Genomic DNA, 23,903 nt, shown 5'->3' with positions numbered 1-23,903 from the left:
TTGTAGATGTTAGTTAACATACTTTGACAACTATTTGCCAAAGCCATTCATTACATCTGCCTCTGCATTAGAAAGGGCACAATATTTCATTTTCCATTTCCTTTCACAAATAGAAAATTAATTGCTTAGACTTGCAGAAAGTGCAGATATAACTCGTTATGTATTGTTAAGGCTGTCTGTGATAAATTTATCAAGCTTAGACAAAAAGTACTCTGAAATCACAATGGATCTATCTTAATTAACGTTCTTTAAGTGACAGTTACACCTGTTTGGAAATGGGAGGCAAAAGACAAGTTTTCCAGAAGCACAGTAACATAGTGGTCTCTGGTTATAGAGGAAGCTGGCAAACATGAACTATACTTTGATTTGAGCCCTGTTATACCTTTCATGAATCAAATTCAAAGTCCTGGTGTGCAAATGAATTATTCCAGTGTATCTGTAAAAAGAAACAAAACTAAAACAAACTGGGCTGTTATGACCATGCAATAATGGTTATCTTGCTGTTCCTGGTGATGTAATTGAGCAGTTATGTGGGGTGAAGGTGAACCCAATAAAGTCCATCTCTATAATGCAGTTAGGACATATGCTGTTTATGGAGCTCTCCAGCCATAAAACTATCCTACTGTGATCCATTCTTGGTTATAGTGCTGATACAGCTTATCTCTGCTGGTGCCACTGGAGTGGTGCTGGGGAGACTGTCCTGAGTGACAGCAGGAACCAGAGGGTGATCAGAAATGGTGTCACAGTTTACAGAAAGAAGCAGCAAACAGGAGGAGGTCGGGGACACCAGGACATGTCACTGCCATCTGCCAAGCTGTCTTAGCCACAAGATGGAAGATAAGGGACAAAATGGGAAGTTTTGTGCTTTTGGCTGAAGGAAGACAGACTTGCTGATGGATGGCTGAGCACGGAGAAGAGTTTTCAATAAGCTGATATTTCACTCTGGTTTCCTCTGGATTGAGGTTACATCCTGGCTATAGATTCCATGGGGGAAGAGCATGAGCCTGGCAGCCAGGGCCTCACAGGGGTGAAGGGGGAGTGTGGTGAGCACCAGTGTCTTCATTACTGTCTATCCACAGTAAAACACTGGCTGTAAGGCCAGCATTAATATGCATTTTGAAGTTCTACATTTGCTAGATTGTGATTTAGGAGTCATCTTGTTATGTGCAGGTCTGGTTTCACAGATTGGCTCTCTCAGAGCTTTTGTTACAGGTCTCACTTTCAGCTGGTGGGTTAGAAACAGTCTGAAACTTCTGCTTTTCACGGGTGCTTTTCCAACACTATCCTCTGACCTCCATTTCACCCCTTCTGCACTCCTTTCCCCCTGTCTGAATTGTTGGAGTGCTGAGATCAGCTCTTTATTTTTACCCGTACTTTTTCAGTTTGAATTCTAACAACAGAAAATAGAACTAAGTTTAATGCAGTGTCTTTCTATTTTTCTTGTTGTGTTTGCCAAGAGACTCAAATTTAGGAAAAAAATCCAGCCTGCAGAAGTCAGTATCAGCCTATTTCCTTAGTTTCTTCAAACAGTTCTAGAGTTCCTTGAGTTTTTCTGCTCAGCTATGCAGATGTGAAACATTCCTCACTCAGTCTGAGCATGTACAGACCTCTCAGTGGCAGAGCACGATGGAATTTGTGTGATGCACATACCTCATTCCAGTCACAAGTGTCATTAACAGCAAAACCATGTTACAATTTTCACCAAACAAGCCTCAAACTCAGACTTCAAAATATAGGTATTTTTGGTTTGTTTTCCTGAAATGGTGTTTGTTTTATTTGGCTTCTGAGATTATCAAAGGTTTAATAATGCAGGGATCTGCCTAAATAAGTGAGTTAAGAGGAATCTGGTGGAGAAGATCTAGTTGTGTTTTTTTGTTTTGATCTGTAGGTGAATGTGTGCAGCTCAAACAATCCTCCAGTCTGCAAGGGCACTGCTGCTGATGTTGGTGGAAGGAGTTTGCAAAGGCATCTCAGTGCACTTGCTGTTTTAGTGATGGACCCATTTCCTCTCTGTTTAGAGCCTTGTTACAGCCCTGTTCTGCAGGAAAATTCACAGTGGTGCTAAAAGGGCATATTTCCCTTCCTTTCTTCCCCTTCTTTCCTTGCTGCAGCTCCAAATGTACTCTTTGCTATTCACCACTGTCCTGTTTTATCTGTTACAATGCTGTCAGCAGAACAGCTGATGCTGACCTCCTCCTGCCATTGTTATGTTTTAGTGCCAACATCCCAAGGTAGGTGACAGAGTTTTCATTTCTTGGCTCTTATTTGAAATTCTAACTTGGGTAGGTTTCACTGCCTTGGTTAAAACTCTGGGCATGAACTGAAGATTCTCTTTCACAGACAAACAAGGGGAAAAAAGTTCTGACACCATAGAATTGGAATATGCTGTTCAGGCTCACAAAATATACCAAGCAGGAGGAATGGAGCTCCTGGCTTTGAATTTAGCACATCAGTGGTGTGTGGACTTAGATTTAGGATGTCTCAGCCTTTTGATTCTCCTGTACTTTTCAGTGGTGGTCACCACTGCTTTTTTCATATTATTGATAAAAGACCTTGATGTTTAGTCACGTGTGACTTTTACCTCTGCCAGTGCCATTCCTAGATTGGATTAGAGATTAGGTTTGTCTTCTTTTTCTTCATCCTTCTCCTCCATATATTTGAGTCTACTGACCTCCAGTCTATTTGATATCAAGCTACTGTGTTCAGCAAAGACAAACCTGTGTCTGGTTCTGTAATCTGAAAAGTTGCTCCCTTTCAGCCAATAATTACCCAGAATTTTGGGGGATTTACAGCCCTGTCTATTCTAAGATCTCAACCCATTCCCTGACTGTGGTTTAGAAGACTGAGGAAGGTGAATGGAAAAAGGGAGATCTGTGAGGGGTTGAATGTTTTCATTTGCTTCCAGAGCTGCTTCCATGCAGGACTTCTAAATCAACTTCCAAAGTCTTTGGCATAACGCTTTGTTTACATCCAAGAAATAATTTTCTATGTCAGTTGCATTATGATGGATCTGGATACCCATTTCTGGTGTCCAGCTTTGAAAACCTTGATTCTCCTCAAATAATATTTAGAAAACAATATAATGAGTAGTATGTATCTCTGACTTTTGTTGCTTGGATTTGCAGATGAAGAATATGGGTCTGGCTGATAGGTTGAAGATGCAAGGCTAGGTTAATTTAATATGATTGGTATGTCTCATGCAAGGTGAGCTCACAAGCCATGGTTTGGCACAGCACACAAAACATCCAGATAACCTTAAGCAACAGACTGATTTCAATTAGATCCTTGTCAGGGCTACACCAATCAATTTAAGAAGTGACAGCATGTAACTTCTGTGACACAGATTTCACAAAGTGAATAATTCATAATTAATGTTATGAGGACTTTAGGAGGTACAACAGTGCACAAATAATCTATGGCCTCTTCCCTGTGCATGAAATACTCAATATTTGCATGAACCTCTATTGAACTGGACTGTACCCCACAGAAGTTTACCTTAAACTGAAGAAGATACAAAGAAATTGTATTTGAAGTTGTAATTAAAAAAAAAATAGTGAATGCTAATTACCTACAGCATAAAGTAGGCTGTTAAAGTAAGATTTTGTGATTTCTGTTAGTTAGCTCATCTCAAAGGCTGGTGGATGTGCATAAGTGTGAGAGAGCTTAGAAGTTTAAATTATTTGGATTAAAAATCACACTACATTTGGAGATATAAATGGTGAAAAATCATATATATAAAATTGATGAAATAGAGATATAATTGGTGAAAAAGTGCCCTTTTCCACATTGCCCATCTTTATTCCTTCACGGGAATAGCTGAAAAGGATTAATGTCTGTCAGTAATGCAGGGCCATGGTAAGATGCCCTCTTTGGGCTCCTCTCTGCAGGCCAAGGGCAATAATGCCCCAGCTGCTGCTCAGCACCAGCACCAACTCTGCGCTCTGCTGTGTCAAGCAGAAGTACCAGCCTGGTTCAACCAGTTCAAGCAGCTGGTTTGAGCTCACCCAGCTGATTCTGTGTGTCATGTCTTAGCAAGGGAATATCTGAGCTCCTCTGGGGGCAGAGGGGTGGATGAGGAGAAGAGTTCACAGCAGCCCTGTCCTCAGCTGGGCTGTGAAGAATCTGTCAATGGCCCAGTTGTCTTCACGGGCTCGTTTGTGCTGCAGTTGAGGCACTGCCTGTTGTGTGTGGACAGGGCTGAAGGCAGAGGAATGGGTTTGCTTAGATCAGTGGGGAGAGAGAGATTGCCATGTGGGGCAGTTGCACTGTGAAGAAAAAAGGGAGAGTTCGCTTCCTCTCCCTGCAAAGCCATCCCTTCCCTCCCAGCCCCTGCAATTATCTGCTCCAAGCTGTTTTTCCACTGGATTATCTGCAGAGGAGTTCTACAAAGAGCATTGAGAAACAAGCCAGCACAGAAGCAGAAGAACTTGGGAATTTCTTTCTGATGTTCCAAGTCAGTTTGATATGAGATGCACAGAGGTGGCCACCAGACTATGAGTCTTTACTATGAGTGAGGAGACAAGATTTCTCAAAGTCTTTTCCCTTCTCGAGACAAGGAGTGTGCAAGAAGCTCCTGGTTTTAGAGTTTACTAACTCATCACAGTCTGCTTCCCTCTGGAGATCAGCAGAATGGAGGGGGAGATCGATGACAATTTATTTATCCTGAGGGACAGCACAAGCTCCCTCTGTTTCACAACCCATCATGACTCACCCAGCCATGTTTGCTTTTTTCTGTTTGATAGAATTGATGTATTTTACACTGAGCTGTATTATGAACAGAGTTCAAAGCAACTGTGTGTGATGGGATTGATTCTTTGTAAATGAACTATTTTCTGTTCCAGGGTTCAAGCTCAGAATGTCAGAGTTACTTTTTCATTTTGGAAGGACTACCTCTTTTCTCAGGCAGGAAACAAAAGCTTATGGTACGGAGCACTTCTTGGAACCTTGACTCTATAAATAACTGTTCTGTAGAGCACCCAAAATACACCAAAATACCAGGTCTAGTATGAGCCATGGAGGAAGTTTATGCAGCTATTACTAATTTGACCCTTGCATCAGTGCTTGATGTGCTGCTTCCCTCCCCAGTGTGTCAGTGGAGAAGTCCCACAATTACAAGTGTGGTGTGACTGCATGTTCTTAACATTGCTGTGTTCACAGCAGGACTGGGCTTGCTCTTCTGAAGCTGCATTCAGAGAGGAGGTTTAACGGTTCTAGGTATGTACCTCTGCTGAACCTCGAGCAGTAAGGCCTAGTAGAAGTATGCTGGACTGAGGAAAATGTTAAATATGTGTCCATATCAGCATCCAGCAGCTGTCAGGATAAAGGAAGTGGTGTGCCAGTTGGTGCACGCAGCAGCATCCTGTTGTGGAGAAAAATGCTGACCACACTTCACCTTTTGAGCCAGCTGCCTTCAGGGATTTTCTATCAGAATCCATCTTCAAAATGCTCCTTGGCTTCCAGCCTCCTCTAAAGTCTTCTTTGTCTTCAGGTCAGTTATTCTTCACAAAGTTCTTCTCAAAATTTCAGTGAAAACCCAGGGGATGCTTGGCAATCCCCTGGAACTGAGGAAAGCTGAAATCATGACTTGGCAATCTATTTTTGATAAGCTGACTTTCAGGATTTGTTCATTCTGACTGCATATGTCTGCAACTCAGCCCAGTAGGCATAAATGACACATAAGCAATGGAGTAAAGTGAATGTTTCTGAATGTACCTGAAGTGAATGTTTCTTTTTATTTCTTCCTCTTTTAAAAGTAGTTTCTGCAACAGACTTTCAAAATCACTTGTACCTTTGTGAGGTCATCTCAGATGTCTTTGGTATCCAGGTGTATTTTTCTTGAAAAGCTTGATTTTTCAGACCATAGATACTTAGCACAGTTTTGTTTCTCAGCTCTGAAAAATTAAACCTTCAGAATCACCTACCACTGTGTCCAGTTGCTGTTTGCTTCACCTGCAGTTAATAAACTTTGTAATATGGACTGACTGTACCTAAATAGTCGATAACATTTTCATTATCAGCTTCGTTATCAGTTTCTCCCAGATGTCACAAAAGCAAGGAGTCCTGCATGATGCTGTGGAGGAAGAACAGGGCTTTCAGGATCACTTTATGGAGGGGGCAAAGGTGAGAGGGGACCCTTGGGCATGTGGAGTTTCCTGAGTGTGAGGCTGATGGGGGTTTAGCAGCAGGACTGAGGTTGCTGGGGCTGAACACTGGGAAATGAGGATGAAGAAGCAGAGAGGAGGTGCTGGAAGCTCAGAACAAGGCATCTGAATATGGTGTGATGACACAGAGGAGGATGTTAGAGGAATTCAAAGCACAAGAGTAAAACGGCTGGGGCAAAAGGCCCAGGCAAAAGGAACATTACCTTCATAATCTGCATGGGGAGGAAGGGATCAAGAAGTGCCTGAAGGGGGGAGGTGGACAGAGAGAAGGGTTATTGTGATGTGTTGCTTGGAAATAGATGATGAATGTTTTATCCTCTGAAACCAATTACTTTAGAAGAGCCCAAAAGGATGGGAGTGACTTGATTAAATGAGGGCACCTGTGTGTAGGTATTGATACCTCAGCTTACAATTTAAATTCTCTATATTGTCTAAATCTTTGTAAATGGGAGAGAGAAATATTCATAAATGGTTTGGGTTCCTGAGGGCAGGGCCTTTCCAGAACCCTGAATTTCTCTGCAGTGTTTTGAGTTTCTCTTCATTCTGCAGGTTCTGCCACCCAAAAGACCCTGTAAATTGATGGTCAATTTATTGTGCCAGGTTGTTTTGGGGTTTTTTTTGGCAGTGCTTAAAGGTAAGCTGGGTTCTTCTGAAAACAGGATGACAAAACAAAGGTTACCCAGCACCCTTAAATAAATGGCTATTTGGACCCACATTCACTAGAAGCCTGCAATGTACCTGAAATTAGAAAGCAAGTGTCTCCAGCTGATAAAAGCGAAACCAGAGGAACACAACTCTGTGGTGACTGTAATAATATGACTGTATTGTGTAATAACTATAATAGTGATGGTATCTGCAAGTGCAACCTTTAATTATTCTGCCTGTTTCTGCAAACTCTTTAGGAAGGAAAAATAACACCTATTTGACACATGTTGTGAAAATTAAATTTCCCAATAGACAAGAGTGTAGGAATGTCTCTCCAATGTCAAACCAAACTCCCTTCTAACACAATGTTTTTGTCTGACAGTGACCAGTAGTAGATGCATAAGGGAGAAAAGATAAAATGTGACAAGTAGAGTGTGACACTGGCTGGGTTATAATTTCCTACTTTCAGCAGTTTGCAGATTAGGAATTTTCTGAGTCTGAGCTTGCTATTGAAGCATCTCGTGTAAGAGCCCAGCACAGTGCTTTCCCTCATTTCTGCATCTTTTTGCTTTCATTGTGTCTGTCCCCTGGCATTGGGTCTCCTTGTCCAGTTCAGTGTCACACGTGGTGCATTCCAGTTGATTTAGGAGCCTAACACAAATTTTCACAAGGAATAAATGAAACCAGGTCTTCTGAGAGTCACTGACTAGTACCCAAAATGGGAGTTTTCTGGAGTGATTTTTGGAAAAATGTTGTCAGAATCTGTGTAGGGTTTGGGGAAGGAAGGTGGTGAATCAGTTAAATGTCATTTTGTGTTCAAAGAAGAAAGGAAAAAAACAAAGGACAACAGAAATGGGATATGTTTAAGTTGGAGTTATCCAGCATTAGAGAATTTTACATGTGGCATGAGAGAAATATCCTTGCCACTGGTGTAGATATGTGAAATATTTGTGTGTTGAAATGATTGTGTGTTGGAGTGCTCTAGTCCCCCTTTTTACATGAGGAGTAAGCAAATAGAAAACTAGAAAACTGTACAAGACCACAGTACAGTAAAAGGTTTATTTATCAGCCAAAACTCTGTCTTGCTGTATCTCTGCCTCTGTTATAGGCACAAATATTAGTTTCTTGTATGCTGTAGGTGGTTCTTGTCAAAGGGAATGGAGGAAGAGGGTCATCCCTGTTGTCCCCTTTTTTGTACTGACTTCTCTCCTTACACTTGCTAAAAGTAGCACTGAAATCAGTCCAGGTCTCTTAACTTCTCCCGAGGGAGAATGTGGAGAGAGGTGAAAGTGTCTACTACAAATACATAATTTTCTTTTCACTTCATTGTTCCTTCTCCATCTGAGCTGGCAGGTGAGTGGGAATGGTGTGCAAATCGATGCCGAGGCAATCAATGGCCAGAGCTGAACACCGATGTGCTGATCGCCTCCAAATCAATTCACACGCTGCTCTTGCTCAGGTTACCTGCCACTGCAGCAGGGAGGGAGGCAGGGATGGGGAACTGAGGGGAAAATTGCACAAAAAGTATTCTGGGACCTCTCTAAATAGGCCACTTACGTGCGGCCCTTCTTCCCTCACACGTACATTTATACTGGATGTGGGGATATGATAAGGTCACAATGCAGTGCCTGGTTTGAAGCTCAGACCTTGCTCAAAGGGAGTGGGGCCCTGGAGAATTCCTGGGAAATTGTGTGGAAGAGACAGAGCAGTCCTGCATCTTCTTTGCTGTTTTCCACCTTGGTGTTAGGTTTTTACTAGTCAAGCACTGCTGGTCAGATGTGTGCAAGCTTAAATAATCCTGTGGAGTGTTGTGCCACGGGAAACCATGGCTCCTAATTTCCAAACACTCCTCAAGGTGAGCAGCTTTTGTTTTGCTTTAATAAGCCAGGAGTTGTGCATGTCGAAAGTGCCTATTGTACAAAGATCTCAATTTACTTGGCAAACTTCCATGCATGAAGTCTCCCTGCTTTGCTGTCAAGGAGTGAGGTATTGTTGTCTCCATTAAGAGCAAGTGAGCCAGGAATAAATGCCTGGTCTCTTTGCATTGCTGCTGCTTCCTTTTATTTTGCTTTCTTGTCCTGGACAGTAGCCCTTAATTTAGAGTGTAGGTTGTTGAGACTAGAGAGGATTCTGGCCCCTACAGAAGAGGGACAGCACCTCATCCCCATGCCAACACAAGGACATCTCCCTTTTTCTCCTGCAAGTGGCTGGCTGTGACCCAATCCAGTGCTGTCCTTAGGGATTCTCTTGTCAGTACCAGAGTTGCCATGGTCCCTAGGGAAGCAGCCAGCAAATAATTTAGGGGTAGGACCACCCAGCAGCCTCTTCTTCCCACCAGTCACTGACATGAGACCTTGGCAAAAGACTCAATCTCGTGTGGGAACACGGATCCACGTGCACAGAGGATAATCCTGCAGGGAACCCTGTCCTGAGCAAGGGTAGCCATGGACTGGGTCCTTTGGCTTCATACATGGAACATGTCACTTGGGGAGGAGCAAATAAATGCAGTTGGCTGAGTGAATTGCTGAAACAAATGCTGAAAGGCAGTGGCAGATCTGTGGGAAGACTTGAATATTGTGTGCTCCAGCCCATGCTGCTTGCAGTAGCACCAGTGCTGGATAACTGAACATATTCAGAGATTTTTGCTGTGTCCCCTTATGGTTTAGGGTACCACAAGACATGGCACAGGAGCTGCATTCCCCTTGGAACAGAAGGTAGGGACAGCATGCACAGAACAGGTATAGCCACGTCAATAAGGAGGGACTGGCATCCATTTATTCTGTTTATTGCCCATTAATTTTAAGGAGTGCTGATACACTTGTCTGTTTTCAATAGTCCAATTGCTGCTAATCATAACAGGAAGTAAATATTGGCCACTGCCTTGGGAACACATTGGATCACAAGCAGTTTGTGGCAGAAGTTGTCGTTTTGCTGGGCACCTGATGAGATGAGGCCGTGTTTCTGACTGGGGAGCAGGAGTTCGAAGGTTGCCTGTCTCATGTCCTCTCCTGCTCCCAGATAAAGCTGCCAGGTGGAGCCAGGCAGGTGGCCAGACCCTATGGCAGGGCCCAAGGGGAGCTGCTGCCATTTGTGAGGCACTCTGAGCACAACAGGGAGGGTCAGGACAAACTAAGTGTCTGAAACAACACAAGCACAGTATTTCCTGCTGTTCTCCTGGACAATAGGTACTCAACACAGTTTTATCTCTTAGCTGTGACAAATCAAACCTTCAGAATCACCACCGTGTCCAGTTGCTCTTTGTTCTAGCAGCAATTAATAGTGTTGTTTTATTCTAAGAGGATACAAGATAATCGGCTGTTTGCAATCCAGATCTATGGTGAGGTTTTGTTGGTGCTGGCTGGACTGTGGCATTGAAGTTGAGATGGAGTTTTTTACTCATCTGGTACTTGTGATGATGTAAGAGGCATCTCTTAATCCCTTATGGATGGATCTCACCTGCTCAGCAGGGATGTGCAAGGGATTGGTGATGAGCTGTTGAGCTTCCAGAGCCACCTAGAACTTTTTGTGTTGGCTTTCTTGAGAGAATCCTGTCTGTCATGGGTACATCTGAGCATCTGAAAAGGGTTACCACGGTGAAGCTTTGAGTTATATGCCCAAATTAGTGTTAACTATAGGTATGGAAAGTATATGATAATCAGATATGGCTTAAGGAGTCTTCCAGCCCTTGGAGCACTCATGTAATTGTCCTGTTTGAGTTGCAAAGAGGCTGGAGAGGGATAGGCTGAGAATCTGGAGATGCTAATGACCATGGAAATGCAGCACTGCCAAAGGTTTTACAATTAATGGTGCCATTGTTTGACATGCCAGTGCTTCACCAGTTACTTTGTGTGACAGGGAAACAAAGGCTTGAACATCTTGAGAATGGCTCTTGAGGACTCCTTGGGTGACTCACCCACATCTGGCCTTCATCCAGGTAAGTCAGGCTCCAGGGCAGGTGTCCATGGTGAAATGTAACCTGAACCATTCTCTGCCCAGCTCTGATCTCTCATAAAAGCCAAAGGAGCTTTACTGAGCAAGCCTAGGATTGTTGGGACAAGGCCAGAGCAAGTTGCAATCCTGTCTTCTGGCCCCCTCTGACTTGAGCTGCTTTCCTGGTGTCTGAACACTGGATGTCACCTGGCAATAGAGTTATTTACTGTAATTCCAGCAGTCCCAGACTGCTATGGGACACCCCTCAGAACTGGGGGACTCCTGCATGTGCTAAATCTGAGCTGCTGTCATGGCAGGGAAAAGCAAAGTGGACACAGTATTTTTTTCAGTAAATATACAGATGGTATTTTATCCTTTACTGGCTTTGTGGGAACTTTTTAGAATAATATAAAATAGCTGAGGTCTCTCTTGAGCTTTAGCCCTTCAGGTCTGCTCTTGTTGAGCTTGGGAGGTCTGGTTATCTAAAGTGTGGAGATGGAAGACAATACTGATTACTACCTTCTGATTACATCCTTAATCATTCCCATGTTTGGCTGTTGTTCAGAAGTAAAAGCCTGGATTATCTGATAGAACAAGATCTAATTCTTCATTTCTGAGTGAGGTTCCCCTGCTGTCCCACTGACACACGGGGCTCTGACCCAGAGATGTGGCTGCATCCATTTGTACTCTCCTGTGGCCTGTTGGAGCCTCTCCTCCTGCAGGCCTTGGGTCACTGATGGAGGGAGGCACAGAATCCCAGAACTGCTCATTGGGAGGGACCTCAGTGAGGGATCTGGTCCAACCTCCCTTCTCAAGGAAGGTCAGTCATCCCAGAGCATGTGGCACAGGATTGTGTCCAGACAGCTGTGGAACATCTCCGGTGAGGAGGACTCCATGCCCTCTTTGGGCAATCTGTTCCTTTGCTTGGTCACCCACACAGTAAAGTTTTTGCTCATGTTTAGGGTGAACTTCCTGGGCATTAATTTGTGGCTGTTGTTGCTTCTTCTGTTGGTTGGTGCCACCAAGAAGAGTCTGGCTCCATCTTCTCAGCACCCTCCTTTTAGATATTTATACATATTGACGACATCCCCTCAAATTGTCTCTTCTTGAGGCTGAACAGGCCAACTCCATCAGCGTTTCCTTGTGAGAGAGATACTCCAGTCCTTTGATCATCTTTGTTGCCCTCCTCTGGACTTGCTCCGACAGCTCCGTGCCCACCTTAGCTCGGGCGGCTATAACTTTGGGCACTCCTTCCCAGCACCGCTGGGCTCGGACACCACCGGCGGCGCCCCCGGGCGAGAGCAGCCCGTCCGGAGGAGTTGTCGCGGCGCTCCGGGGCCGGTCAGCGCCCCGGGCCCGGCGGGAGCGGGGCCGGCAGAGCCGCGCCGGGGCCGCACGGGGGCGCCGCCCGCCCGCGGACGCGCCGGTGGCGGCGGGACAAAGGCAGCGCCGGTGGCGGCCCCGCCCGGGCTGGCACCGGCACGGCACGGGACATGGGACACGGGAGGGGACATGGGGCACGGGAGGGGATATGGGACACGGGACATGGAACACGGGAACCCGGGCTGGGACACGGGACACGGGCAGGGACATGGGGACACGGTGGCTGGCACCGACACGGGGCACGGGACACGGGACATGGGACACGGGACACTGGATAGGACATGGGACACGGGCAGGGACACGGGAACCCGGACTGGCACCGGCACGGCGCAGGACACGGGACATAGGACACTGGATAGGACATGGGACACGGGCAGGGACATGGGACACGGGAGCCCGGACAGGGACAAGGGAACCCGGGCTGGTACCGGCACGGAGCAGGACACGGGCTGGCACCCGGCTGGAGAGGGGCACACGGGACCCCGGGCGGGAAGGGGATGCCCGCTGATCCACGCCTGCAGTTTACATTATCGAACATTCCCGCCGCAGGAAAGCCCCGGGAGGGAGTGAATTTATAGATGTTTTTTTTTCCCAAGAGCTAATGAGCGCGATGCTTTTGGGCAGGATCCCATCAGTTGCTTTGCCCGGCCGGGGAGGGAAATCACTCGTGCTTTCTTTCCCCTCTTTGATCCCAGGCAGTATGTAAAAGAATTGCAATTACACTTAAGCAGCACCTTTTACCCCACAGCGTCCAAATTCAAATGCAAACCTGAAGATCAGCTTCTGCCTTTTTTCTTTTTTTTTTTTTTTTTTTTTAAGGTCCCGGAGAAACTTCTCGGGTGGGCGCCCTGGGTTTTCCCTGATCTTCCTTCTGCCATCTCCCTTTTGTCGGCTGCACGGGCTGAAGTCCCCTGGGTGGCAGCCCGAGCTACTCATTCATCATCATAACAACCGTTTAGTGTAAAATTAACAACAACTTAACTACTACAGCAATAAACATGGTCCTGCATTACCACAGATTGATGAGGATTACTTAGTTACAATCAGCTGGGGCACAGACAGGAGAGGAGAAAGGCTGCCAAATCGATAGCTTTCCCAAAGTTTAAAACTTAATCTCCTCCCTTTAGTGTTGCTGATGCTCGGGGGCTTGTTTGTGACTGGGCTGGGAGGAGGAAAAGGGAAGGAGGGGAATTTCCTTCCCCCATCCCCCCGGAAAGTTGGCACTTAGTATTTGCTTTGTGGGAAGATGAGGACAAAGTCCTCTGCGTGCATCTGTTCATACACCTGATTTCTTCAGCTTTTATCTTGAAAAGGGTCCGATTGGTTGATTATCTAAATAAATTTTGCCTTTAATTCCTTCGCTGTTTAAATTCGCAGCTTAACCTTCTAAAAGGCAGCGGGCGGACCCCTAAACGAGGTGCCAATCGATCCCAAAACAACAATGCATGAGAAAGAGGGAGCTCTGAAGCAAATCGGTCCCCGCTCCCACCGACACAATGTGCTGCTTTCTCTGGCTCTCGTTCCCCGCGTAAACTCGGAAGCCTTCATCACAAGAAACAAAAGGACAAGGCGAAAACAGCTAAGTGCACCTAAAGCTGCATCCAAACAAAAGAAGAAAAAGCCTAAACAAACCCAAGGTTTTCTATTTCTTCCTGAGCCAAGTAATCCCTTTGATTACATTTAATACCTGCCAAAACCCAGATGGTATGCCCACCCATCGCACAGTGTGATAATGCCACATTGTGAAATCTACCCATTAATATTAATTGTCAGCTAGAGAATCTGTCTGAACTACTAAAGCTCGAGGTTGCCTTGAGAAAGCAGGGCATGATTTAGCAGGGATTTAAAGATAATTCTTATTCTTTCGTTCTCTATCTTGCATACATAGAATGTTAAACAACAGGCCTAGAATGGGATACCAATTTCTGCCTCTCACAAATCTGATCTTAAACCAGTGTGTGCCTGGGGTCTCCGCTTGGTGACCAAAATATTACCTTAAATTGCTGTGGGTGTGCAGGCTCCACACAGGTGCACCCTGCTGCCCTGACTGAATCCCAACTCCTTGCTCAAGACACGGCACTTGTGACTTTTCTTCTTTCTTTCCATTGCTTCCCAAATACCCTCACCATAATGGACTTGGTGCTCCTTGAGAATTACTAAATAAGTGTTTTGGAAACTTTTTTTTTTTTTTTTTTGGTACACATTACAAACTCCGTGGTTGAACATGGTGGGGAAAGAAAGAAAATGGGTGTAGAAAGAAGTGATGGTGCTGCAGTGGAGCTGCCCTCCTCAAATTTTGGGGAACTACTGCGGGAGCTGGGACATAAAGGTCCTTGAATCCTCTGAAAAGAGAGGAAGAGAAGTGTGGATGAATGTGTATGTTCCTCATCCTGTTAGCTCCTGCCAGCTCCTCTCAGGCCCTGTTCTCAGAATAATAGTAATCATTACTTGTTACAATGCCTGGCTCTTGTCATTCATCTGCAGGTCTCAAAACCAGTTTTAAACTGATTGTGGCTCTGTTGACATGCAAAAAAGCCACCACAGGATCCTGCTGTGCCCCACAGAGGCAGGTCCTGGTCTGGCCAGCACTGAAGTGTCCAGGAAGGCAGTGATCCATTTTGGTATGTGTTGTTCTCAAAAACCCGGCAGCAGCTCCTGGCCTGTCACTAGATATGGCCAGTTTTACATGGGTGAGGGGTGAGCTCTAAATGTCGGGCCTGGAGACACAAACATTTGTGTTTTAATCCCTAGTCAAGCTGTTCTGCTGCTAATCTCTACCATAGATGCTCTATGTATGAGTGGCTCAAAGTAAGCTGGCACTTCTGGAGCACAGTGGAAAACCTATGCAAACGAGACCGTGGCAAAGCTACCGAGGCCTGGAAATTCAGGTTCCAAGGTCTGCTATTCCATCCTGCCCTCATTCTTTTACATCTGGCTATTCTGCAGCAATTTAGGCAATAAGACTCTTTGAAATGGGAACAGTCAGGCATATAAATATATGAATATGTAAATCAGATTTGTATTATCAGAGGTTCATATCAGCACAGGCGTGCATGGAGATGTGCTGCTTTCTTTGTCCTTTTTCTTCCCACCAAAACCCTTTGTAGCTCCTTTGTCTCCTTGCAGTGGAACCTGGGTCTCTCTCGGGATTTTACCAGATGAGATTTTTGGTCATTTTTTGACTTTAGAAAGGTACAAAGTGCATTTACCCAGAACCACGCTGAAAGCACCTTGGCCTGGGCTTTAGAGAATGCCTGAAAATCTGCATGGCTTTCCCAAGCAGCTGCCACCACCATCCCCTCCAGCAGCTCTTGTGTCACGGGCAGCCAGCCCGGGCCTGCTCTGGTTACTTTCGCATCCTCTCCCCGGGATCAGCTGAGCCACACCAGGAAGAGAGAGATGTGAAATAAAAAGTGGAACAAAGGACCCTTTTCCTGCCACTGCTGGAGCTGATGGCCGGTGTCCTGCTGACTTCAGCAACACCAGTGTTGATAAGAATAGGCCTGTTCTAAGCCCTTTGCAGCTTGCATGGACTTCTCTTGAGTTACAACGTGTGTGCACATGCACGGTGAGGGGAAATGTGCAGTTTTTGGCAATTGAAAGTTTAATCAAAAGGCCACTTTTCCCATCTGTTATTTTTGGGCCGAGCCTCCCGAGGGTCAGCTTGATAACATTTCACGCTGCTTCTAATCAATTTTATACCAGGAAGCAGTGTGAGAGCTGACTACCAGAGAGCTGGAGTGGCATGGAGCTCAGCACTGGGAACATAGCTGGAAAAATATGTTGGGGATTTTGGGGCATAAACAAATGTTTCCTAATCTGGACTGCAACTCTGTCAGGCATGTACCGACAAGCAGATGTCGATTGGAGCTGAAAACCAGCAGGTTCTACTACAGTGTAACCTGTAAATCCACATCTTGACAGGCATGTTGTGGTACGCTGAGCCGTAGTCCTGAGAAATAAGGTAACACAGGAATCAGATCATGGAATCAAATAGAGGGATTATCACTGCCTTTTTTGGCTTTGCGTAGACAAAGCAGGCAGGTAGTAGTTTGTACTCATTATATTCTATATGACTGTTTAGATCACACTTGATATTTTGGAGTTTGCAGCCTTGGAGGTTTAAATGATTTTGAAGACACGGGCATTTTTTGTTGTCTGTTTCTCCTCCGTGTCCATTCCATCCTGTGATTGTCTCTTCCATGCCTGGACAAACAGATAGGCATGCATAACTCCTGGGAGCTCTGTTCCTTGCTCCACACACCTTGCAGGCAGCCACAAGGGAACCACACATAAGAGGAAGAAGAACTAAGAGTACTGGGGTCAGAGCTGGAGCAAGACTTCTCAGCAGGGCTGGCAAGACTGAATTTTGCTGCCTCAGCTGTGAGAGCTTGGGATCAGGCTCGGTGACCTTGGAACTGTCAGAGTGGAGAAGGTGGGGAGAGACTGCATCTGACAAAGGGAGCTCTTGGGCTGCAGCAGCGACCCTGGTTTCGGGGGACTTGACAGACCCTGACTGGTTGTTGTTGTAGTCAGCTGCTGCTCCTGTCCCTTGAAATACAGGAACCTTTATTTACCTGGAAGAGCCTCAAAATATCAGGCAGAGTCTGCAGCAGGACTGTTGGGCCCTGGTGCTCGTGCTCTCTGCTGTGTGCTTCTGGCAATGCAAAACTTCCATTTTCAGGGCAGAAAATGCCAGCAGCTCAGCTCTGTGGGCTGCACTGATCTCTGCTTTTCCAGTAGATTATCCCTACGTGGTTCTCAGGAGCACCTGAGACCTGTGAGCCAAAGAAACCCAGTTAAAATAACACCACATCGTTTGCATTGCGTGCAGCTGTGGCTCTTCCTGTGCCCAGGGCTGGTGCTTCTGACCAACAGTTGTTACTCTCTGTGGACAGGTTTCACTTAGCACAGGCAGAGCACTCAGGGGTGGGATCGGTAGTGTGGGATCTGCAGGATGCTGAGTGCCTGACTTGATCCCAAATCTCCTTTGGGATAAGGAATGAGCTTCTTGAGGAGGTAATAGTGGGCAGTTTGGGATGGAGTGAGCCCTGTTTTATCTATTTCGAAAATAAACAGTCAAATCTCATAGGGGAAAGGTGAAATATTATTTTTTATTTCAGCATGCTAACGCTGCTCACACCAGCGTTTCTGAGGAGCGTTATCTATGATTGTAGCCCACCCTGGAGGGCGGCTCTTTAGTGATGCAAATAGACTTCTGATGGTTTGGGCTTCTCTCAGTGTAAGGAATAAAGCTGGGAGCAAGCAGCATCTTCCGGCATTTCAGCTGCTTCGGTGCCAAGGATCAGACCAATCTTAACCTTCATCAGCAGTTTAATCTAATGGTGTGGTTGTGCAGCTGATTTAAATCAGGGCTGCACTGGTTGCTCTTCTCCACCCTGCAGCTGTGTGCTCTGTGCTGCTGCTGCTGCTGCTCCTCTCCCCTCTCTCGCTCCGTGCACTTGGCTAAACCAGCAAAAACCCTCTCGGCCAAAGGGAGCAAATATTTTTGTGTGCCTTGGACAGCGGGATGAGGAGGTCAGCAAGGTGGCAGGGCCAGCCCTGCAGCGACTCTGTGAGCTGGGCGAGCCACCCTGGCACTCGCTGCTGCTGCTGGGCAGTGTTCCTGCACACAGGTGGTGTGGTGCCAATCCTGTGCATGGCGGAATCTCAGCTTTCCGTGGGGAGATCCCCGCAGGATTCCCTGGCACAGGCCCCACAGGATTCCCTGGCACAGGCCCCGGGGACTTGCCCAAATTGCAAAGACAGCCGGTGGCAAACCCAAGATCCCGAACTAACAGCAGAGGAACAAAACCTCGCTCCTTTTGCAGTTTAAATCAGAGTTTTACTTTGATTAATAGAAGCTGAAAGGGAACTCGATGCACTTTAGAATAATGGTACTTGGAAAGCAACATCTTGGACTAAGATTTTCTTTTCGAAGCACCTTTTGTTCGGGGGAAGGTACAACAGAAAAGCACAAAACGGAGCCTTTCAGGCAGTGGGAAAGGATGCAATTCTCCTGAACTTCCACTGGGCTCCTCTGCTGTTACAGTCAACAGATGCACCAATTAAACGCTTCCTGGTCTGAACCGAGCTGGTTTCCAGTCGAGATTCCAGCCTGTGGACTCGGTATTGTTTCTGTCCAGAGGTCTGTATTACCAAAACTGACAGGTGTCACAGGGGTTATTCTGTTCTTAGCACTATTTTGAATCTTAAAAAAAATCCTGAAATATTAAAAATATCTGAGAAGAAAAGGTGTTTGTAAGATACTGGAAATCCTATTACGTGGCACCGTTCTGTTTTCCAGGCTGTCCAGATGATAGGTTATGGATGATATTGAAGCTCAGAATCATACAATGACTATTGTGTTAGACTTATACAATGAATACAGCGCCCCACAGTTGAACCAGGTTTCTTTTCCTATTAATGTTTATTTTCTGTTGCAGTGAAACGAGACCTCGGTTTTATATAATTCTCTCTATATAAATATTTCTCTACTTTTTCAAGTGCTCATGAAAAATGTGACAAGATGTCCACCGAGGTCACAAATGTAAGCATAAATAGCTGCAATTTAACATCAGTAGTTAGCAAACAAGATACCCTCGAGGTAAAGAGGCTGATAAAAAGAGGGCAGCGATGCATTAAAGATGCATTATTTGGGGGTCTATGGATATAATTTAGGCTTCACAACAAGGTCAGACTGATTTAATTCTCTCTGCAGAGGTCAGTCCAAGGCCTGGCTGTACTAACCCCTGTGCTCTCCATCTGTCTGCACTCCAAGCCAGACACTTTCAATAGGTGATTGTGTGCTCATGACTGGATGAGAACACATTGAAATTACCTCCAGGTCCAGCCCTCCTCGGAGCCAGCGCTGACCCTGGAGGAGCTGGTACCTCTGGAACTTTGCACTCGGCTGCAGCTTTGAAGTGTGGAGGAGAACATCTGATATTGGTGTTTTCCTAATGCTGTAAGTGCCCACGAGTACTCGCCTTCATAAATGCCTTACTGCAGTGTCATAAATGCTTTATGCAGGTTTATTCTGTGACCCTTGAAACGTGAGTTCTCTTCAGCACTGGCAAAAGTGTAATAATACAGAGTGAAACACCTCAAACCACTCCACTGCTCACTTTCTCCAAAATGAGGAAAAATGAAGAAACTGGTGTTTGTGGACATTTTTATTTAATAGTCCAGGTTTTTTAAAAAAAATCTTCCTCCATAAGCAAGAGATTCTTTAAAAATAATTGACAGGACAAAATAAATATGCCATGTCCCAGTATCTGTTAGTCATTTTCTTGCTGCTTTTTTCACTTGATGCTAAACGTTTCTGAATTCTCTTTTCATTTTAAGTAGGAAACAGGTTTATTAATCTGAATGCAGCAACTAGAGCAAATGAGGCCAGTGAATGATTTGAGTTTTCAATAGATATTTAGCTCACTGAAACAGTCACACACAGCAAACAGCACTTGCTTTCATGAAAGAAAAAAAGAAGACATAAGATTAGTGGAAGGTACACTTAATTTTTAAAAATGTAAGACATCTTATTTTTACATGTAGGGATATGAGAATATGAACAGATACTGGTTTTATTGTATGCCAAAGCATAAAGGTAAAATGATATAAAATAGCACAAAATAATTGATGTACTATGCTAACAACCAAACTAAACAAAAAAACCCTCCACACAGTGGTTCTTCTCAGGTACTGTAAGTATTCCTTGGGCACAATACTTATGTACATCTGGTTTCAGTGCTTATTTTACATTTGTCAAGTAGTCCATTTCAAAAGGGAAAAAGAAAATGGGTGAATCTGGTTGGGAACCAACAAAATTAAAATCAAGAATTCAGACCTTAGGATTCAACTCTCCACAAAGTAGCTCATCCTGTGTTGCTCAAGCCTGCCTACAGTAAAATCACCTAAAAAGAGAACTGCAAGAACAATAATACAGATCATAACAGAGTAAATTAAAGGCAGAGTTTTAGATTTCTGCCTGTCTTCCTTAGGTTAAATAATGTCCCTGGTAAACAAATTCTGATCTAAAATGATAAAGACTTTTTGTTCCAGGTATCTTACGAAATCACCTCTTGCTCTTGTGCACGATGTGTGCTGATGAATCAGAGATAGTATTTGGCTCTTGAGGCTGTTCCAGTGGCCCTGCTTTTCTAAGTTTGAAGAAGGCAGGGAGAGAATCTGTGCAGAGATCACACACACACAAAACCAAAATAAAACAAAACAAACAGCAACAAAAAAGAGGTAAATTATAGAATCTTTTTTTGTTGTTGTTTTTTTTTTAGAACATGTGGTGCCTGACCCCATGCCCCCATGCACACACACCCATTTCTGGTGGCCAGCTCACCTTTCCATTAGGTCCAAGGGTTGCAGGAACACCTCTTCTGCTGGAAGGTGTGCAGGTGTGCTTGGATTAGCCACGGGGAATGACTGGAGAGTGAGTGGCAGAGGAAGTCACCCTCCTGTGATACAAACTCAGCCCCTGTGGGTCCTGTCTCCTGCTCTCTGAAGGAGCTGGGCTGTCAACCTGGGCTCTTTTCACTGAGTGGGTATTTTTATAGTAGCTACTATTTGTGGCATTGTATTAGGAGTACTAAGGTATTCATTACAGCAACTGTTTGCTTTGAAATACTTTGTGGGTGAGCTTTTATTGCTCAGGAATGGCGCCAGATGGACAGTCCTGAGGAGCAAAGTCCTCGTGCTATCTGCAGATCGTGGCACAAGCAGTGCCACACTCAGTCCTTCCTCTTCTGCCTTCCTCCACCACCAGCCTGATAATTCAGCAGGACAAGGGCACTCCAGAGAAACCAGCACCAGGGTCACCTGTTGAGGTGGCAGATTTGAGACACATTTGTTGTAACTCCATGGGGCCTTTCCCAGAGGCTGCCTGGGATTTGGCTGTTTTCAGCCTCTTAAAGCATTCTTCCTGGAAGCTGGGGCAATTTTTGAAGCAGTTGCTGTTTGTTGCAAGAATCCAGACTGAACAGGCTTTACAATATTTCTATCTCCAGCACCTGGAGCTGTGATTTACCTTTTTGAATTGGTTTTATCCCCTCAGTCAGGGAAGGGAAACCATTTCCAATAGGAATTGAACTGCTAATGTCCATCCTTGTGTCAATAATGGAAACCATTCACACAGAACTAAATAACCTGTTGTGCCTGGAAGTCCCTGTCCTTTGTTTGCATCGCATTTGGAGCACTGCTTATCACTTTCCACCCTAAAATCTGTCTGGGTTCTTGCTTTCCTGAAAAACTGAGCCCAGGGTAGGCTGAAAAAGCTGCCAACCATGTCAGCTCTCTGGAGATGTGCTCATTTACCTGGCTGACTCTGTTTTCCAAAACTCTTTGCAAGATCTGGATCTTGGGCTAGGATGGCTTAGACTTACAGTGGAAGCCCTGGCAAACCTGAAACACGACAGTATTGACAACTTCCACCCCAGGGTGCTGTTCTGCTGTGGCAGGGGAAGGAGCACTCAAAGTACAGCTCTGCTTCTTGTGCTCTGCTGATGCTCTGCACACTCAAAAGGGAAAGCAAAAAGCAAATCTGGATGTCTCATAAAAACATATGATTTTCTTCCTTGGAGCAGTGAGTGCTGATCTGACCTCACACTGCACTCTCAGGGGCTGCAGGGTTTAAGGGTTCAGGCTCCCCTGGTCTCCAAGCACACATTTTGCTCTGTGAAACAGAAAAATCCTGTGCCACAAAAATGGGAGCTGCTCCTTGATTGCGCGCTGGTCGCGTTTTTTCACGTGTGAGACACGACATGCTCTGTCAAGCCACCGTATTCAAACTTCCCCTAATATATTTCATTTTTATTAGCAACAGAGGACAGGTGATTGGAATCCTAATCCTGGGGGTGATGTGTGTGTGAGGTGTAGAACACCTAGGCGTGCGCTGTGGTGCAGCTATTGCAACCAGCTCACACGCTTTGCATTTCAATCTCGAGGCTTTTGCTGTGCCCAGCTTTTCTGGGGGCATTTGGTGGAAATTAAACTGTGAGGGGTGCAGGGCACTTTACACCATTATATTTCCCTTTCCTGTTGTTAAGTTTTTGATTCCTCTTTTCCCTTACTGCGTTTTTATACTCCTGCCAAGTTCCAAGAGAGCAGAAAAGCTGCTCCTTGTATTATTATTAAGTGATGCTTTCGACAAGTCAGGCTTTCAGAGAGGAGAAAGCATCGGGCAGGCAGGTGAAGACAATTTCTGCATTGCAGAGTTACTGTCTCACATGTGCTCCTCCTTTGGGATGGAACTTAACAATTCACAGCTCTCTTGTCCTCGTGTTCCTTGGGAAACTCACTCCAAGCCAAGATCTTCCAGTCTGCCTCCCTTTGGTTGGAATGGCTCCCTGACTCCAGGAACTCTCTCCCTCCAATCCACAGGTGGTAGGAGCAGCGTTTGGGGCAGGAGAGCTGAGCTGCTGTTAGGCAAGAAACGGGACAAACAGGTTAAAAAAAAGTCCACGTTCCCAGGTGGATAAAGCTGGAGGAGAGCAAAGAAATCACCCTGGCTAAGCAGCAAACAAAAAGATGTTATTTTGTCCTTTCTGTTGTAGCATTTGTGTGGAGCTGCCAGCAGGGATGGTTTCCCCAGGTGCTCGCAGGGAGTCCTGGGCAGGCAGGGCCATTCCCCTGGGACAGGCAGAGGCCTCCCGAGCTCTGAGCCGAGTTCACAGCCTTGCCCCGCAGCTCTGGGGAAGGTCACCGTGCCTGCAGGCGCTGGAGGAATGTGCTTGTGGCAAAGCTCAACACCAGGGGAAGCAGTCCCAAGTGCTTCCTCGGGTTTTCCCTGCAGAAAGGGGGCTGGGGGAGGAGGGAGCACAAAGACAAATTTCTCTTGTGATGGGCACAAGTGATGCAAAGCTCTGCATGAAAGCTGGGTAACATAAACCCTTCCCTCTTCCCCTTCCACACAGGGAGCCAGAACAAGATGTGCACGCTGCTTTACCTGTATTTTGATGTCTCAAGGCACACACAGACCTCAGGCTAGCCCTGTATCAGGGCAGCGGCATCAAACTTTTAATCCCTGAAATTTAAAAGGCCATCTTAACTAATAGGGGGAAAAAAATACCTTGGGACATGTGCAGAGAGTGAAAAGAAACAGCGTGTAACAGTGCGGACCAAGTCCTGACCTGAAGCACAATGAACTGCACCAAAGCCTTTGGTGCAGCTACAAGTTTATAGTGTGCTGGAGTGTTGTTTATGTTACTATAAAAAAAGGTGAGAAAATATATTCAGTTACTTTCTGTTTCTCCCCATTGAGCAGATGGCAATTCATAGCTCAAACTGTTTTTTAAGCCATTTCACATTTTACTAATAAGTACAATATGCTTTTCAACAACAAGCCGTGCTCAGGCACTTCTGCAGAGGTTATGTGGTTGTTCAGGTAGCTCAGAAATCAGAGACTTTAGGAATCCTGTTGCATTGTAGTGGCAAAAATTTTCCAGTCACATTTCATGTGGTGGAAAACACAAACTGAAACCTCTCCTACTTCTTGTTTTAAATGATTTCTAATTTTGCAGGCCACAAATAATAAAAATAGTGCGCTCACCTGAACCGCCTCGGTCTGAGATTGTTTGTACCAACTATATTCTTGGTAGAATAAACTCCACTTTTTAAGGAGCTGAATAATCTTTGCATTTTAGGTGTATAATAATAGGTGGAGATGGCCATTGGGAAAGGTGAGAAAACACTGAGCAGTTCTGTTCCAGGAAGTTTTGGTGCTTTAGAATGAAAGCTGTTAATATTGCACACATTGGAAAATTCTCACCATTACAT

The sequence above is a fragment of the Agelaius phoeniceus genome, chromosome 3 (genome assembly GCF_051311805.1).
Source record: "Agelaius phoeniceus isolate bAgePho1 chromosome 3, bAgePho1.hap1, whole genome shotgun sequence".
Taxonomy (NCBI): Eukaryota; Metazoa; Chordata; class Aves; order Passeriformes; family Icteridae; genus Agelaius; species Agelaius phoeniceus.
This window is presented reverse-complemented; position numbering follows the sequence as displayed.